The sequence below is a fragment of the Pseudophryne corroboree genome, chromosome 5 (assembly GCF_028390025.1).
Source record: "Pseudophryne corroboree isolate aPseCor3 chromosome 5, aPseCor3.hap2, whole genome shotgun sequence".
Classification (NCBI taxonomy): domain Eukaryota; kingdom Metazoa; phylum Chordata; class Amphibia; order Anura; family Myobatrachidae; genus Pseudophryne; species Pseudophryne corroboree.
The window spans coordinates 293,671,406-293,689,042 of NC_086448.1; the positions used below are offsets into that span (position 1 = coordinate 293,671,406).

The 17,637-nt window shown below is 50.8% G+C and overlaps 1 protein-coding gene across 1 annotated transcript in view; it reads right to left on the minus strand.

Annotated features, from left to right (window-relative positions):
* KIAA1143 (KIAA1143 ortholog) overlaps positions 1 to 17,637 on the minus strand; it is a 57,896-nt gene that overhangs the window by 22,024 nt on the left and 18,235 nt on the right. The window lies entirely within an intron of this gene.

The following is a 17,637-nucleotide window of genomic DNA, read 5'->3' on the forward strand; positions in this document are numbered from 1 at the left end:
GCCCAGCACAGGGCTAGTCTGCCCCGCATGTCAGACCGCCCTCCCCCACACAAGTACAAAAGCATTGCACAGCGGCGATGCTTTTGTACTTGACGAGTAACTCCCAGCCAGCGCAGCTCCTGCGGCTGGCCGGGAGTTACTCGTCGCTGCCCTGGGTCACAGCGGCTGCGCGTTACGTAACGCAGCCACTGCGGCCCGCCCCCTGCACGGTCCGGCCATGCCTGCGCTGGCCGGACTGCGCCCACAAAATGGCGGCCAAAAGGGGTGGGGTCGCTGGGCGGTCCCCTCCCGCCCAGCGACCGCCTCTGCCTGTCAATCAGGCAGAGGCGATCGCTAGGCAACGACAGCCGTCGGCTGTCAGCCATGCGCCGACACATGCGCAGTTCTGACCTGATTGCTGCTCTGCGAAGAACTGCAGCGAGCGATCAGGTCAGAATGACCCCACATGTGCACTGCAGGTGTGGCAGATAACGAGATTTATGGTAAGAACTTACCGTTGTTAAATCTCTTTCTGCGAGGTACACTGGGCTCCACAAGGATTAACATCGGGGGTGTAGAGTAGGATCTTGATCCGAGGCACCAACAGGACTCAAAGCTTTGACTGTTCCCAAGATGCACAGCGCCGCCTCCTCTATAACCCCGCCTCGGTGCACAGGAGCTCAGTTTCGTTAACCAGCCCATTGCAGTAGTAGGTACTAGAGATTACAATTGCTCATAGCCAATAACAACACACACTCACCACAGGAGAGGGTGTCAGCGGCTATGCCACACCAACCCAAAGAAGCTAAGTGCGTCAGGGTGGGCGCCTTGTGGAGCCCAGTGTACCTCGCAGAAAGAGATTTAACAATAGTAAGTTACCATAAATCTTGTTTTCTGCTGCGGGGTACACTGGGCTCCACAAGGATTAACATAGGGGATGTCCTAAAGCAGTTCCTTATGGGAGGGGACGCACTGTAGCGGGCACAAGATCCCAGCGTCCAAAGGAAGCATCCTGGGAGGCGTAAGTATCAAAGGCATAGAACCTTATAAACGTGTTCGCGGAGGACCACGTAGCCGCTTTGCACAACTGTTCAAGGGTCGCACCACGGTGGGCAGCCGAAGAAGGTCCAACCGGCCGAGTAGAATGGGCTTTGATGGTAGCAGGAGCTGGACGACCAGCCTGTACATAAGCATGTGCAATCATCATTCTAATCCATCTGGCCAGAGTCTGCTCGGAAGCAGGCCAGCCACGTTTGTGAAAACCAAACAGTACAAACAGAGAATCAGTTTTCCTAATGGAGGATGTTCTCTTCACATAGATACGGAGAACCCGTACCACATCCAAAGACCGCTCTTTGGAAGACAACTCAGGAGAATTTAAAGGGCGGAACCACAATCTCCTGGTTAAGGTGGAAGGAAGACACCACCTTGGGTAAATAACCCGGGAGCGTTCTAAAAACCGCCCGGTCACGATGAAAAATCAAATGGCGGGACTTACAGGATAAGGCACCCAAGTCCAAGACCCTTCTAGCTGAAGCAATAGCCAGCAAAAATAGCACCTTAAGGGACAGCCACTTAAAGTCAGCAGAGGCAAGAGGTTTAAATGGAGACTCTTGCAAGGCCTCCAATACCACCGACAGATCCCAAGGGGCCACAGGAGGGCTGAATCCGCAACACGCCCTGAGTGAATGTATGAACATCCGGAAGGGCAGCAATCTTCCTCTGAAACCAAACCGACAAGGCAGAAATGTGAACCTTGAGGGAGGCGAGACGCAGGCCTAAGTCCAGGCCCTGTTGTAGGAAGGCGAACAGTTTGGCCGTGCTAAACTTGAAAACGCACACCAAGTAAAGTAAGCATTCCAGACCCTATGGTAAATCCGAGCAGAAGCCGGCTTACGGGCCTTCAACACAGTTTGGACGACTGCCTCAGAAAAACCTTTGGCCCTCAGGACGGAAGCTTCAACAGTCATGCCGTCAAAGCCAGATGGGCCAAGTCCTGGTAAACACAAGAGCCCTGAACGAGGAGGTCTGGTCGCTGTGGAAGTAGAAGGGAACAATCTAGCGAGAGGCCCTGTAGATCGGAGAACCAGTGCCGTCTGGGCCACGCTGGAGCATTCAGAAGAAGGTTTCCTCCTTCTTCCTTGAACTTCCGTATTACTGTGGGCAGGAGTGACACCTGAGGGAAGACGTACGGCAGCCGAAAGTTCCATGGGATTGACAGAGCATCCACGAACGCTGCCTGAGGATCCCTTGACCTTGCTCCGAAGACCGAGACCTTGTGATTGTGTCGAGACGCCATCAGGTCCACATCTGGAAGGCCCCACTTGTCCACGAGAAGTGGAAACACCTCTGGATGGAGGCTCCATTCTCCGGCGTGTACGTCCTGACGACTGAGAAAGTCAGCTTCCCAGTTCAGGACCCCCGAAATGAACACTGTGGATATGGCCGGCAGATGGCGTTCTGCCCACTGAAGAATCTGTGATACTTCCCTCATTGCCCTGCGCCTTCGAGTGCCGCCTTGATGATTGATGTACGCCACCATGGTGGCGTTGTCCGATTGTACTTGAACAGGTCTGTTCTGTATTAGATGCTGGGCCATTGTCAACGCATTGAACACTGCCCGCAGTTCCAGAATATTTATCGGGAGTAGAGACTCCTCCTTGGTCCACCGACCCTGAAAAGAGTGTCGCTCCAACACCGCGCCCCAACCTCTCAGACTTGCATACGTCGTCAGAAGGACCCAGTTGGATATCCAGAAGGGACGGCCCCTGCTCAAATCGTTGGTCCTGAAGCCACCAGCTCAGTGACAGGCGGACCTCCGGAGACAAGGAGATCATGTGAGATCTGACCCGGTGAGGCTGGCCGTCCCACTTGGTCAGAATTAACTTCTGCAGAGGGCGAGAATGGAATTGTGCATACTCCATGTCGAAAGCCGACACCATGAGACCTAGCACTTGCATTGCCGAATGTATCGACACTTGCGGACGAGATAGGAAGCATCGAATCCTGTCCCGAAGCTTCAGGACTTTCTCCTGAGACAAGAACAACCATTGGTTGGGAGTGTCCAATAACGCTCCCAGGTGTACCATGCTCCGAGCAGGAAACAGGGAGGATTTCTTCCAGTTGATCAGCCACCCGTGGGCTTTCATGAACTGGACCGTCAGATCTACATGACACAGGAGAAGTTCTGGGGAATTTGCCAGGATCACAAATCGTCCAAGTACGGTAGGATCCTGACCCCTTGACGGTGGAGTGTAGCCGTCATGACCGCCATTAGTTTGGTGAAAACCCGGGGAGCCGTTGTCAAACCAAAGGGTAACGCCTGAAATTGGTAATGAAGATTGCCCACAGCAAACCTGAGGTCCTGCTGATGAGATACTGCAATAAGAATATGCAGGTAGGCATCCTGTATGTCCAGGGAGACCATATAGTCCCCAGGCTCCAAGGCCAGAACAATAGAGCGCAGAGTTTCCATACGAAACTTGGAGACCCGCACATGCTTGTTCAAGGACTTGAGATTCAGAATGGGCCGCGAGGACCCGTTTGGTTTCGGGACTAGAAACAGCGGTGAATAGTACCCCTTGCCTCTCTGAGCCAGAGGCACCTGTACTACCACTCCTGTGGACAGGAGGGAATGTACCACCGAATGCAGAGTGTTTGCCTTTGTCGGGTCCAGAGGAACATCTGTCAGGCAAATTCGATGAGGGGGGCGATTCTTGAAGGGTACGGCCTAACCTCGAGTGACGACTTCCTTTACCCAGGCATCGGAAGTGGTCTTCAACCATTCCTGGGCAAAACCTAGAAGTCGACCCCCCACCCTGGGATCCCCCAGAGGTAGGCCCGCCCCGTCATGCGGCAGGCTTGTCAGTTATGGAAGCAGACTGACGGGCAGCCCAGGCTCGCTTCGGTCTGGGCTTGGCAGGTCTGGAAGCACGAGCTTGCTTTGGGTACGCCTGACCTTTTGCTTTACCTGGAGGACGTAAGGAGCCGTACTAGGTAGGCAAGCTGTTTTAGCAGTAGCCAGATCAGCCACAATCTTATTGAGGTCTTCTCCAAAGAAAATGTCTCCCTTGAGAGGAAGCACCTCCATGGTTTTCTTGGAATCCATATCCACCGACCACGATCTCAAGCAAAGGATACGTTTGGCCAAGACGGATGTAGTAGCAGCCTTGGCCGCCAGCACCCCAGCATCGGAGGCCGCCTCCTTAAGGTATAGAGAAGCCGTGGTAATATATGAGAGACATTGTCGAGCATGCTCAGAAGCATTAGAAGGCAGCTCCGCCTCTAGCTCTTGAGCCCACGCCTCAACAGCTTCAGCAGCCCAAGTTGCTGCAATGGTTGACCTATGCACAGCCCCTTTGAGGGTGTAAATCGCTTTCAAACAACCCTCCACACGTCTATCTGTCGGTTCCTTCAGAGAGGTGACAGTAGTTACTGGCAGAGCAGAGGAAACTACCATACGCACCACATCAGAATCTACAGGCGGAGGAGTTTCCCAATTTTTACATAGCTCCGCAGAGAGAGAATAGCGAGCCAACAGCCTCTTATTTGGTGTGAATTTTGTCCCAGGATTTTCCCAGGATTCCTGACGAATGTCAGCCAGGTGTTGAAAATGAGGTAAAACTTGTTTAACCACCTTCTTGCGTTTAAATCTGTCCGGCTTTTTAGAGACAGCCCCAGGCTCAGGATCATCAGAAACCTGAAGAATGAGCCTTTTTGCCTCAATCAAATCAGGGACATCCACCAATGACTTCCCGTACCCATTAGAAGCATCTGAGTCAGTGTCTGTGAGATCAGTATATGCACCATCCTCCTCAGAGGACGTGTCTGGGATAGCAGTGGATTGTGAGGAGGCAATGGCCCATTTAGAAGACGTCTTAGTCTTAGGCGGGCGAGAGTGACACTTAGATTTAGCCAGTGACCGGTTCAAGTGCTGTAACTGAGTGGAGATTTGATCTGTCCATGGCAGATTAATAGCAGGGACCATAAACTGCTGCATTGGCACAGGTGGTCCCACAGGGGGCGCCAATTTAGTTACAAGCGTGTTCAACAGCGTGGAAAAGGTAGCCCAAGGCGGGTCATTAGTTGCCCCCAGTGCTACAGACCCACTGGGGGTAAGGAACCCCCTGAACCTGAACTCTCTGCTGCCATATTATCCCCCAAAATGTCTGTGGCATCACCTCCACGCAATGTGGGAGAAGCCCCAGCTCCATTGCCTCGTGTAGCTGACATAACAAAAAGCACAATATCGGGCAACCTGGTACAATACTTAGCAGCTATATACCCAGCAAGAACTCCCAGTGAAGTGTGACTGTGTCAGCACAAACCGGGAATCCAAGAGATATATGGTGACTATAAATCACAACATGTGACAAATACCTATATTATACAGAAAACCTGATACACTTAGCCCCCTCAGGTTATGGAATATAGGAGTAGCACGCTGAGTAAATTACCCGGTATGGCAGCCACGCAGCAGCTACATGCACACACACACATATATAGTCACAAGCGTACCATGTAGAAAATAAGAATTTACTTACCGATAATTCTATTTCTCGTAGTCCGTAGTGGATGCTGGGGACTCCGTCAGGACCATGGGGAATAGCGGCTCCGCAGGAGACAGGGCACAAAAGTAAAAGCTTTAGGATCAGGTGGTGTGCACTGGCTCCTCCCCCTATGACCCTCCTCCAAGCCTCAGTTAGGATACTGTGCCCGGACGAGCGTACACAATAAGGAAGGATTTTGAATCCCGGGTAAGACTCATACCAGCCACACCAATCACACTGTACAACCTGTGATCTGAACCCAGTTAACAGCATGATAACAGCGGAGCCTCTGAAAAGATGGCTCCCAACAATAATAACCCGATTTTTGTAACAATAACTATGTACAAGTATTGCAGACAATCCGCACTTGGGATGGGCGCCCAGCATCCACTACGGACTACGAGAAATAGAATTATCGGTAAGTAAATTCTTATTTTCTCGGACGTCCTAAGTGGATGCTGGGGACTCCGTCAGGACCATGGGGATTATACCAAAGCTCCCAAACGGGCGGGAGAGTGCGGATGACTCTGCAGCACCGAGTGAGAGAACTCCAGGTCCTCCTCAGCCAGGGTGTGCCCCTGACCAAGTAGCAGCTCGGCAAAGTTGTAAAGCCGAGACCCCTCGGGCAGCCGCCCAAGATGAGCCCACCTTCCTTGTGGAATGGGCATTTACATATTTTGGCTGTGGCAGGCCTGCCACAGAATGTGCAAGCTGAATTGTACTACACATCCAACTAGCAATCGTCTGCTTAGAAGCAAGAGCACCCAGTTTGTTGGGTGCATACAGGATAACAGCAAGTCAGTTTTCCTGACTCCAGCCGTCCTGGAAACCTATATTTTCAGGGCCCTGACAACATCTAGCAACTTGGAGTCCTCCAAGTCCCTAGTAGCCGCAGGTACCACAATAAGCTGGTTCAGGTGAAACGCTGACACCACCTTAGGGAGAAACTGGGGACGAGTCCGCAGCTCTGCCCTGTCCGAATGGACAATCAGATATGGTCTTTTGTGAGACAAAGCTGCCAATTCTGACACTCGCCTGGCCGAGGCCAGGGCCAACATCATGGTCACTTTCCATGTGAGATATTTCAAATCCACAGATTTGAGCGGTTTAAACCAATGTGATTTGAGGAATCCCAGAACTACGTTGAGATCCCACAGTGCCACTGGAGGCACAAAAGGGGGTTGTATATGCAGTACTCCCTTGACAAACTTCTGGACTTCAGGAACTGAAGCCAATTCTTTCTGGAAGAAAATCGACAGGGCCGAAATTTGAACCTTAATGGACCCCAATTTGAGGCCCATAGACACTCCTGTTTGCAGGAAATGCAGGAATCGACCGAGTTGAAATTTCTTCGTGGGGCCTTCCCGGCCTCACACCACGCAACATATTTTCGCCACATGTGGTGATAATGTTGTGCGGTCACCTCCTTCCTGGCTTTGACCAGGGTAGGAATGACCTCTTCCGGAATGCCTTTTTCCCTTAGGATCCGGCGTTCAACCGCCATGCCGTCAAACGCAGCCGCGGTAAGTCTTGGAACAGACATGGTACTTGCTGAAGCAAGTCCCTTCTTAGCGGCAGAGGCCATGAGTCCTCTGTGAGCATCTCTTGAAGTTCCGGGTACCAAGTCCTTCTTGGCCAATCCGGAGCCACGAGTATAGTTCTTACTCCTCTACGTCTTATAATTCTCAGTACCTTAGGTATGAGAAGCAGAGGAGGGAACACATACACCGACTGGTACACCCACGGTGTTACCAGAACGTCCACAGCTATTGCCTGAGGGTCTCTTGACCTGGCGCAATACCTGTCCAGTTTTTTGTTCAGGCGGGACGCCATCATGTCCACCTTTGGTCTTTCCCAACGGTTCACAATCATGTGGAAGACTTCCCGATGAAGTCCCCACTCTCCCGGGTGGAGGTCGTGCTGAGGAAGTCTGCTTCCCAGTTGTCCACTCCCGGAATGAACACTGCTGACAGTGCTATCACATGATTTTCCGCCCAGCGAAGAATCCTTGCAGTTTCTGCCATTGCCCTCCTGCTTCTTGTGCCGCCCTGTCTGTTTACGTGGGCGACTGCCGTGATGTTGTCCCACTGGATCAATACCGGCTGACCTTGAAGCAGAGGTCTTGCTAAGCTTAGAGCATTGTAAATTGCTCTTAGCTCCAGTATATTTATGTGGAGAGAAGTCTCCAGACTTGATCACACTCCCTGGAAATTTTTTCCTTGTGTGACTGCTCCCCAGCCTTTCAGGCTGGCATCCGTGGTCACCAGGACCCAGTCCTGAATGCCGAATCTGTGGCCCTTTAGTAGATGAGCACTCTGCAGCCACCACAGAAGAGACACCCTTGTCCTTGGAGACAGGGTTATCCGCTGATGCATCTGAAGATGCGATCCGGACCATTTTTCCAGCAGATCCCACTGAAAAGTTCTTGCGTGAAATCTGCCGAATGGAATCGCTTCGTAAGAAGCCACCATTTTTCCCAGGACCCTTGTGCAATGATGCACTGACACTTTTCCTGGTTTTAGGAGGTTCCTGACTAGCTCGGATAACTCCCTGGCTTTCTCCTCCGGGAGAAACACCTTTTTCTGGACTGTGTCCAGAATCATCCCTAGGAACAGCAGACGTGTCGTCGGAGACAGCTGCGATTTTGGAATATTTAGAATCCACACGTGCTGTCGTAGAACTACTTGAGATAGTGCTACTCCGACCTCCAACTGTTCTCTGGACCTTGCCCTTATCAGGAGATCGTCCAAGTAAGGGATAATTAAGACGCCTTTTCTTTGAAGAAGAATCATCATTTCGGCCATTACCTTGGTAAAGACCCGGGGTGCCGTGGACAATCCAAACGGCAGCGTCTGAAACTGATAGTGACAGTTTTGTACCACGAACCTGAGGTACCCTTGGTGAGAAGGGTAATTTGGGACATGGAGGTAAGCATCCTTGATGTCCAGGGACACCATATAGTCCCCTTCTTCCTGGTTCGCTATCACTGCTCTGAGTGACTCCATCTTGATTTGAACCTTTGTATGTAAGTGTTCAAATATTTCAGATTTAGAATAGGTCTCACCGAGCCGTCTGGCTTCAGTACCACAATATAGTGTGGAATAATACCCCTTTCCTTGTTGTAGGAGGGGTACTTTGATTATCACCTGCTGGGAATACAGCTTGTGAATTGTTTCCAATACTGCCTCCCTGTCGGAGGGAGACGTTGGTAAAGCAGACTTCAGGAACCTGCGAGGGGGAGACGTCTCGAATCTCCAATCTGTCCCACTGGGATACTACTTGTAGGATCCAGGGGTCCACTTGCGAGTGAGACCACTGCGCGCTGAAACTCTTGAGACGACCCCCCACCGCACCTGAGTCCGCTTGTACGGCCCCAGCGTCATGCTGAGGACTTGGCAAAAGCGGTGGAGGGCTTCTGTTCCTGGGAATGGGCTGCCTGCTGCAGTCTTCTTCCCTTTCCTCTATCCCTGGGCAGATATGACTGGCCTTTTGCCTGCTTGCCCTTATGGGGACGAAAGGACTGAGGCTGAAAAGACGGTGTCTTTTTCTGCTGAGATGTGACTTGGGGTAAAAAAGGTGGATTTTCCAGCTGTTGCCGTGGCCACCAGGTCCGATGGACCGACCCCAAATAACTCCTCCCCTTTATACGGCAATACTTCCATGTGCCGTTTGGAATCTGCATCACCTGACCACTGTCGTGTCCATAAACATCTTCTGGCAGATATGGACATCGCACTTACTCTTGATGCCAGAGTGCAAATATCCCTCTGTGCATCTCGCATATATAGAAAAGCATCCTTTAAATGCTCTATAGTCAATAAAATACTGTCCCTGTCAAGGGTATCAATATTTTCAGTCAGGGAATCCGACCAAGCCACCCCAGCGCTGCACATCCAGGCTGAGGCGATCGCTGGTCGCAGTATAACACCAGTATGTGTGTATATACTTTTTAGGATATTTTCCAGCCTCCTATCAGCTGGCTCCTTGAGGGCGGCCGTATCTGGAGACGGTAACGCCACTTGTTTTGATAAGCGTGTGAGCGCCTTATCCACCCTAAGGGGTGTTTCCCAACGCGCCCTAACTTCTGGCGGGAAAGGGTATAACGCCAATAATTTTCTATCGGGGGAACCCACGCAACATCACACTTCATTTAATTTATCTGATTCAGGAAAACTACAGGTAGTTTTTTCACACCCCACATAATACCCTCTTTTGTGGTACTTGTAGTATCAGAAATATGTAACACCTCCTTCATTGCCCTTAACATGTAACGTGTGGCCCAAATGGAAAATACGTTTGTTTCTTCACCGTCGACACTGGAGTCAGTGTCCGTGTCTGTGTCGACCGACTGAGGTAAATGGGCGTTTTAAAGCCCCTGACGGTGTTTGAGACGCCTGGACAGGTACTAATTGCGTCTCATGTCGTCAACCGACCTTGCAGCGTGTTGACATTATCACGTAATTCCCTAAATAAGCCATCCATTCCGGTGTCGACTCCCTAGAGAGTGACATCACCATTACAGGCAATTGCTCCGCCTCCTCACCAACATCGTCCTCATACATGTCGACACACACGTACCGACACACAGCACACACACAGGGAATGCTCTGATAGAGGACAGGACCCCACTAGCCCTTTGGGGAGACAGAGGGAGAGTTTGCCAGCACACACCAAAACGCTATATTATACAGGGACAACCTTATATAAGTGTTTTCCCTTATAGCATCTTAATATATAATAATATCGCCAAATAAGTGCCCCCCCTCTCTGTTTTAACCCTGTTTCTGTAGTGCAGTGCAGGGGAGAGCCTGGGAGCCTTCCTAGCAGCGGAGCTGTGTAGGAAAATGGCGCTGTGTGCTGAGGAGAATAGGCCCCGCCCCCTTTTCGGCGGGCTTCTTGTCCCGTTTTTCTGACAACCTGGCAGGGGTTAAATACATCCATATAGCCCCAGGGGCTATATGTGATGTATTTTTAGCCAGCATAGGTACTTTCATTGCTACCCAGGGCGCCCCCCCAAGCGCCCTGCACCCTCAGTGACCGTTGGTGTGAAGTGTGCCTAGAGCAATGGCGCACAGCTGCAGTGCTGTGCGCTACCACATGAAGACTGAGAAGTCTTCAGCCGCCGATTTCTGGACCTCTTCTCTCTTCAGCATCTGCAAGGGGGTCGGCGGCGCGGCTCCGGTGACCCATCCAGGCTGTACCTGTGATCGTCCCTCTGGAGCTAGTGTCCAGTAGCCTAAGAAGCCAATCCATCCTGCACGCAGGTGAGTTCACTTCTTCTCCCCTAAGTCCCTCGTTGCAGTGAGCCTGTTGCCAGCAGGACTCACTGAAAATAAAAAACCTAACAAAACTTTTACTCTAAGCAGCTCTTTAGGAGAGCCACCTAGATTGCACCCTTCTCGGCCGGGCACAAAAACCTAACTGAGGCTTGGAGGAGGGTCATAGGGGGAGGAGCCAGTGCACACCACCTGATCCTAAAGCTTTTACTTTTGTGCCCTGTCTCCTGCGGAGCCGCTATTCCCCATGGTCCTGACGGAGTCCCCAGCATCCACTTAGGACGTCAGAGAAATTATGCACCATAAAACTGCACTGGACTAGCAATACAAAGTAATAGTCAGTAAAGCTATATATGTTAACAATAGATATAACAAAGCACAGTAGATACTGGATGTATATCACAGGGTGTTTGCACCACACAGCCCTGAATGTATGCACTTTTTCTTAACTAACACTGTCCCAGTGACAGGTAGAATACTTAAGTGTCCTGTAAAATGCACAGCGCTGGCGATCAGGTGGCTTTACAGAGGAGGATTTGTCCCAGCAATCCCAGGAACAGCTCCGCTCTGTAGTGATGGCTGCTGACAGGGAGTGAGGGAGAGATATGCAGCTGCAGGGCAGAAACATTCACAGAAATCGCGCCCTGGGATTGGGGGATTGGGGGCTACAGGTTAGGCCTTCTCCCCCTGCTGGCTTCCCCACCGGGCGCTGCGGACTATAACAAAAATAAGAATTTACTTACCGATAATTCTATTTCTCGGAGTCCGTAGTGGATGCTGGGGTTCCTGAAAGGACCATGGGGAATAGCGGCTCCGCAGGAGACAGGGCACAAAAAGTAAAGCTTTAGGATCAGGTGGTGTGCACTGGCTCCTCCCCCTATGACCCTCCTCCAAGCCTCAGTTAGGATACTGTGCCCGGACGAGCGTACACAATAAGGAAGGATTTTGAATCCCGGGTAAGACTCATACCAGCCACACCAATCACACTGTACAACCTGTGATCTGAACCCAGTTAACAGTATGATAACAGCGGAGCCTCTGAAAAGATGGCTCACAACAATAATAACCCGATTTTTGTAACTATGTACAAGTAATGCAGATAATCCGCACTTGGGATGGGCGCCCAGCATCCACTACGGACTCCGAGAAATAGAATTATCGGTAAGTAAATTCTTATTTTCTCTATCGTCCTAGTGGATGCTGGGGTTCCTGAAAGGACCATGGGGATTATACCAAAGCTCCCAAACGGGCGGGAGAGTGCGGATGACTCTGCAGCACCGAATGAGAGAACTCCAGGTCCTCCTTAGCCAGGGTATCAAATTTGTAGGATTTTACAAACGTGTTTGCCCCTGACTAAATAGCCGCTCGGCAAAGTTGTAAAGCCGAGACCCCTCGGGCAGCCGCCCAAGATGAGCCCACCTTCCTTGTGGAATGGGCATTTACATATTTTGGCTGTGGCAGGCCTGCCACAGAATGTGCAAGCTGAATTGTATTACACATCCAACTAGCAATAGTCTGCTTAGAAGCAAGAGCACCCAGTTTGTTGGGTGCATACAGGATAACAGCAAATCAGTTTTCCTGACTCCAGCCGTCCTGGAACCTATACTTTCAGGGCCCTGACAACATCCAGCAACTTGGAGTCCTCCAAGTCCCTAGTAGGCGCAAGGCACCACAATAAGCTGGTTCAGGTGAAACACTGACACCACCTTAGGGAGAGAACTGGGGACGAGTCCGCAGCTCTGCCCTGTCCGAATGGACGAACAGATATGGGCTTTTTTGAGAAAAAACCCACCAATTTGACACTCGCCTGGCCCAGGCCAGGGCCAAGAGCATGGTCACTTTTCATGTGAGATGCTTCAAATCCACAGATTTGACTGGTTTTAAACCAATGTGATTTGAGGAATCCCAGAACTACGTTAAGATCCCACAGTGCCACTGGAGGCACAAAAGGGGGTTGTATATGCAATACTCCCTTGACAAACTTCTGGACTTCAGGAACTGAAGCCAATTCTTTCTGGAAGAAAATCGACAGGGCCGAAATTTGAACCTTAATGGGCCCCAATTTGAGGCCCATAGACACTCCTGTTTGCAGGAAATGCAGGAATCGACCGAGTTGAAATTTCTTCGTGGGGCCTTCCTGGCCTCACACCACGCAACATATTTTCGCCACATGTGGTGATAATGTTGTGCGGTCACCTCCTTCCTGGATTTGACCAGGGTAGGAATGACCTCTTCCGGAATGCCTTTTTCCCTTAGGATCCGGCGTTCCACCGCCATGCCGTCAAACGCAGCTGCGGTAAGTCTTGGAACAGACATGGTACTTGCTGAAGCAAGTCCCTTCTTAGCGGCAGAGGCCATAAGTCCTCTGTGAGCATCTCTTGAAGTTCCGGGTACCAAGTCCTTCTTGGCCAATCCGGAGCCATGAGTATAGTTCTTACTCCTCTACGTCTTATAATTCTCAGTACCTTAGGTATGAGAAGCAGAGGAGGGAACACATACACCGACTGGTACACCCACGGTGTTACCAGAACGTCCACAGCTATTGCCTGAGGGTCTCTTGACCTGGCGCAATACCTGTCCCGTTTATTGTTCAGACGGGACGCCATCATGTCCACCTTTGGTATTTCCCAACGGTTCACAATCATGTGGAAAAACTTCCCGATGAAGTTTCCACTCTCCCGGGTGGAGGTCGTGCCTGCTGAGGAAGTCTGCTTCCCAGTTTCCACTCCCGGAATGAAACACTGCTGACAGTGCTATCACATGATTTTCCGCCCAGCGAAAAGTCCTTGCAGTTTTTGCCATTGCCCTCCTGCTTCTTGTGCCGCCCTGTCTGTTTACGTGGGCGACTGCCGTGATGTTTTTCCCACTGGATCAATACCGGCTGACCTTGAAGCAGAGGTCTTGCTAAGCTTAGAGCATTATAAATTTACCCTTAGCTCCAGTATATTTATGTGGAGAAAAGTCTCCAGACTTGATCACACTCCCTGGAAATTTTTTCCTTGTGTGACTGCTCCCCAGCCTCTCGGGCTGGCCTCCGTGGTCACCAGCATCCAATCCTGAATGCCGAATCTGCGGCCCTCTAGAAGATGAGCACTCTGTAACCACCACAGGAGAGACACCCTTGTCCTTGGATATAGGGTTATCCGCTGATGCATCTGAAGATGCGATCCGGACCATTTGTCCAGCAGATCCCACTGAAAAGTTCTTGCGTGAAATCTGCCGAATGGAATTGCTTCGTAGGAAGCCACCATTTTTACCAGGACCCTTGTGCAATGATGCACTGACACTTTTCCTGGTTTTAGGAGGTTCTTGACTAGCTCGGATAACTCCCTGGCTTTCTCTTCCGGGAGAAACACCTTTTTCTGGACTGTGTCCAGAATCATCCCTAGGCACAGCAGACGTGTCGTCAGGATCAGCTGCGATTTTGGAATATTTAGAATCCATCCGTGCTGTTGTAGCAGTATCCGAGATAGTGCTACTCCGACCTCCAACTGTTCCCTGGACTTTGCCCTTATCAGGAGATCGTCCAAGTAAGGGGTAATTAAGACGCCTTTTCTTCGAAGAAGAATCATCATTTCGGCCATTACCTTGGTAAAGACCCGGGGTGCCGTGGACAATCCAAACGGCAGCGTCTGAAACTGACAGTTCTATACCACGAACCTGAGGTACCCTTAGTGAGAAGGGCAAATTTGGGACATGGAGGTAAGCATCCCTGATGTCCCGGGACACTATATAGTCCCCTTCTTCCTGGTTCGTTATCACTGCTCTGAGTGACTCCATCTTGATTTGAACCTTTGTAAGTGTTCAAATTTTTTTAGATTTAGAATAGGTCTCACCTAGCCTTCTGGCTTCAGTACCACAATATAGTGTGGAATAATACCCCTTTCCTTGTTGTAGGAGGGGTAATTTGATTATCACCTGCTGGGAATACAGCTTGTGAATTTTTTTCCATACTGCCTCCTTGTCGGAGGGATACCTTGGTAAAGCAGACTTCAGGAGCCTGCGAGGGGGAAACGTTTCGACATTCCAATCTGTACCCCTGGGATACTACTTGTAGGATCCAGGGGTCCTGTACGGTCCCAGCGTCATGCTGAGAGCTTGGCAGAAGCGGTGGAAGGCTTCTGTTCCTGGGAATGGGCTGCCTGCTGCAGTCTTCTTCCCTTTCCTCTATCCCTGGGCAAATATGACTCTTATAGGGACGAAAGGACTGAGGCTGAAAAGACGGTGTCTTTTTCTGCAGAGATGTGACTTAGGGTAAAAACGGTGGATTTTCCAGCAGTTGCCGTGGCCACCAGGTCCGATGGACCGACCCCAAATAACTCCTCTTCCTTTATACGGCAATACACCTTTGTGCCGTTTGGAATCTGCATCACCTGACCACTGTCGTGTCCATAAACATCTTCTGGCAGATATGGACATCGCACTTACTCTTGATGCCAGAGTGCAAATATCCCTCTGTGCATCTCGCATATATAGAAATGCATCCTTTAAATGCTCTATAGTCAATAAAATACTGTCCCTATCAAGGGTATCAATATTTTTAGTCAGGGAATCCGACCAAGCCACCCCAGCTCTGCACATCCAGGCTGAGGCGATCGCTGGTCGCAGTATAACACCAGTATGTGTGTATATACTTTTATATGATATTTTCCAGCCTCCTGTCAGCTGGCTCCTTGAGGACGGCCCTATCTATAGACGGTACCGCCACTTGTTTTGATAAGCGTGTGAGCGCCTTATCCACCCTAAGGGGTGTTTCCCAACGCGCCCTAACTTCTGGCGGGAAAGGGTATACCGCCAATAATTTTCTATCGGGGGGAACCCACGCATCATCACACACTTCATTTAATTTATCTGATTCAGGAAAAACTACAGGTAGTTTTTTCACATCCCACATAATACCCTCTTTTGTGGTACTTGTAGTATCAGAAATATGTAACACCTCCTTCATTGCCCTTAACGTGTGGCCCTAATAAGGAATACGTTTGTTTATTCACCGTCGACACTGGATTCAGTGTCCGTGTCTGTGTCGACCGACTAAGGTAAACGGGCGTTTTAAAACCCCTGACGGTGTTTTTGAGACGTCTGGACCGGTACTAATTGTTTGTCGGCCGTCTCATGTCGTCAACCGACCTTGCAGCGTGTTGACATTATCACGTAATTCCCTAAATAAGCCATCCATTCCGGTGTCGACTCCCTAGAGAGTGACATCACCATTACAGGCAATTGCTCCGCCTCCTCACCAACATCGTCCTCATACATGTCGACACACACGTACCGACACACAGCACACACACAGGGAATGCTCTGATAGAGGACAGGACCCACTAGCCCTTTGGAGAGACAGAGGGAGAGTTTGCCAGCACACACCAAAAAACGCTATAATTATATAGGGACAACCTTATATAAGTGTTTTCCCTTATAGCATCTTTTTATATATTTCTAACGCCAAATTAGTGCCCCCCCTCTCTGTTTTAACCCTGTTTCTGTAGTGCAGTGCAGGGGAGAGCCTGGGAGCCTTCCCTCCAGCCTTTCTGTGAGGGAAAATGGCGCTGTGTGCTGAGGAGATAGGCCCCGCCCCTTTTTCGGCGGCCTCGTCTCCCGCTCTTCAACGGATTCTGGCAGGGGTTAAATATCTCCATATAGCCCCCGGAGGCTATATGTGAGGTATTTTTTGCCAAAAAATAGGTTTACATTGCCTCCCAGGGCGCCCCCCTCCCAGCGCCCTGCACCCTCAGTGACTGCCGTGTGAAGTGTGCTGAGAGCAATGGCGCACAGCTGCAGTGCTGTGCGCTACCTTAAGAAGACTGAGGAGTCTTCTGCCGCCGATTCTGGACCTTCTTCTCTTTTCAGCATCTGCAAGGGGGCCGGCGGCGAGGCTCCGGTGACCATCCAGGCTGTACCTGTGATCGTCCCTCTGGAGCTAATGTCCAGTAGCCAAAGAAGCCAATCCATCCTGCACGCAGGTGAGTTCACTTCTTCTCCCCTAAGTCCCTCGTTGCAGTGATCCTGTTGCCAGCAGGACTCACTGTAAAATAAAAAACCTAAGCTAAACTTTTCTAAGCAGCTCTTTAGGAGAGCCACCTAGATTGCACCCTTCTCGGCCGGGCACAAAAATCTAACTGAGGCTTGGAGGAGGGTCATAGGGGGAGGAGCCAGTGCACACCACCTGATCCTAAAGCTTTACTTTTTGTGCCCTGTCTCCTGCGGAGCCGCTATTCCCCATGGTCCTTTCAGGAACTCCAGCATCCACTAGGACGATAGAGAAAACGGGGTTTTATGAAAGCAAAGACTCCCACCTGTGCCCAGTGTTTCGGCGGCTAGTGGAGCTGCTGCCCAGTAACACGCCAGCGCGCGCGGCCCGCCTCATCACGGTGAACAGCGGCCAAAGAGACCCATTACCTCCCCTTGTACCTGCGGCCACGCGATCCTGGAGGGCAGCGGCGGGTGTGTGTGACTAACAAGAAGTACACCGTAGCCTCAGCTGTAGTAACCCGGCAACCAGGGAGCGGGAGTATACAGCGCCGCTGGGGGAGTGATGGAGCCGCAGCTGAGTATGTCTTCTGACATTAAAAGCTGCAGCCCTTGAAGTCTTGAACGTTTTCTTTTCTTCAATAAAGGCTATAATATGGGCTGCAAAGGCAGCCCCCCTGTTGATTGTCTGCACCAACTTACAAACTGAGCTCCTGTGCACGAAGGCGGGGTTATAGAGGAGGCGGCGCTGTGCATCTTGGGAACAGTCAAAGCTTTGAGCCTGTTGGTGCCTCGGATCAAGATCCTACTCTACACCCCCGATGTTAATCCTTGTGGAGCCCAGTGTACCCCGTAGCAGAAAT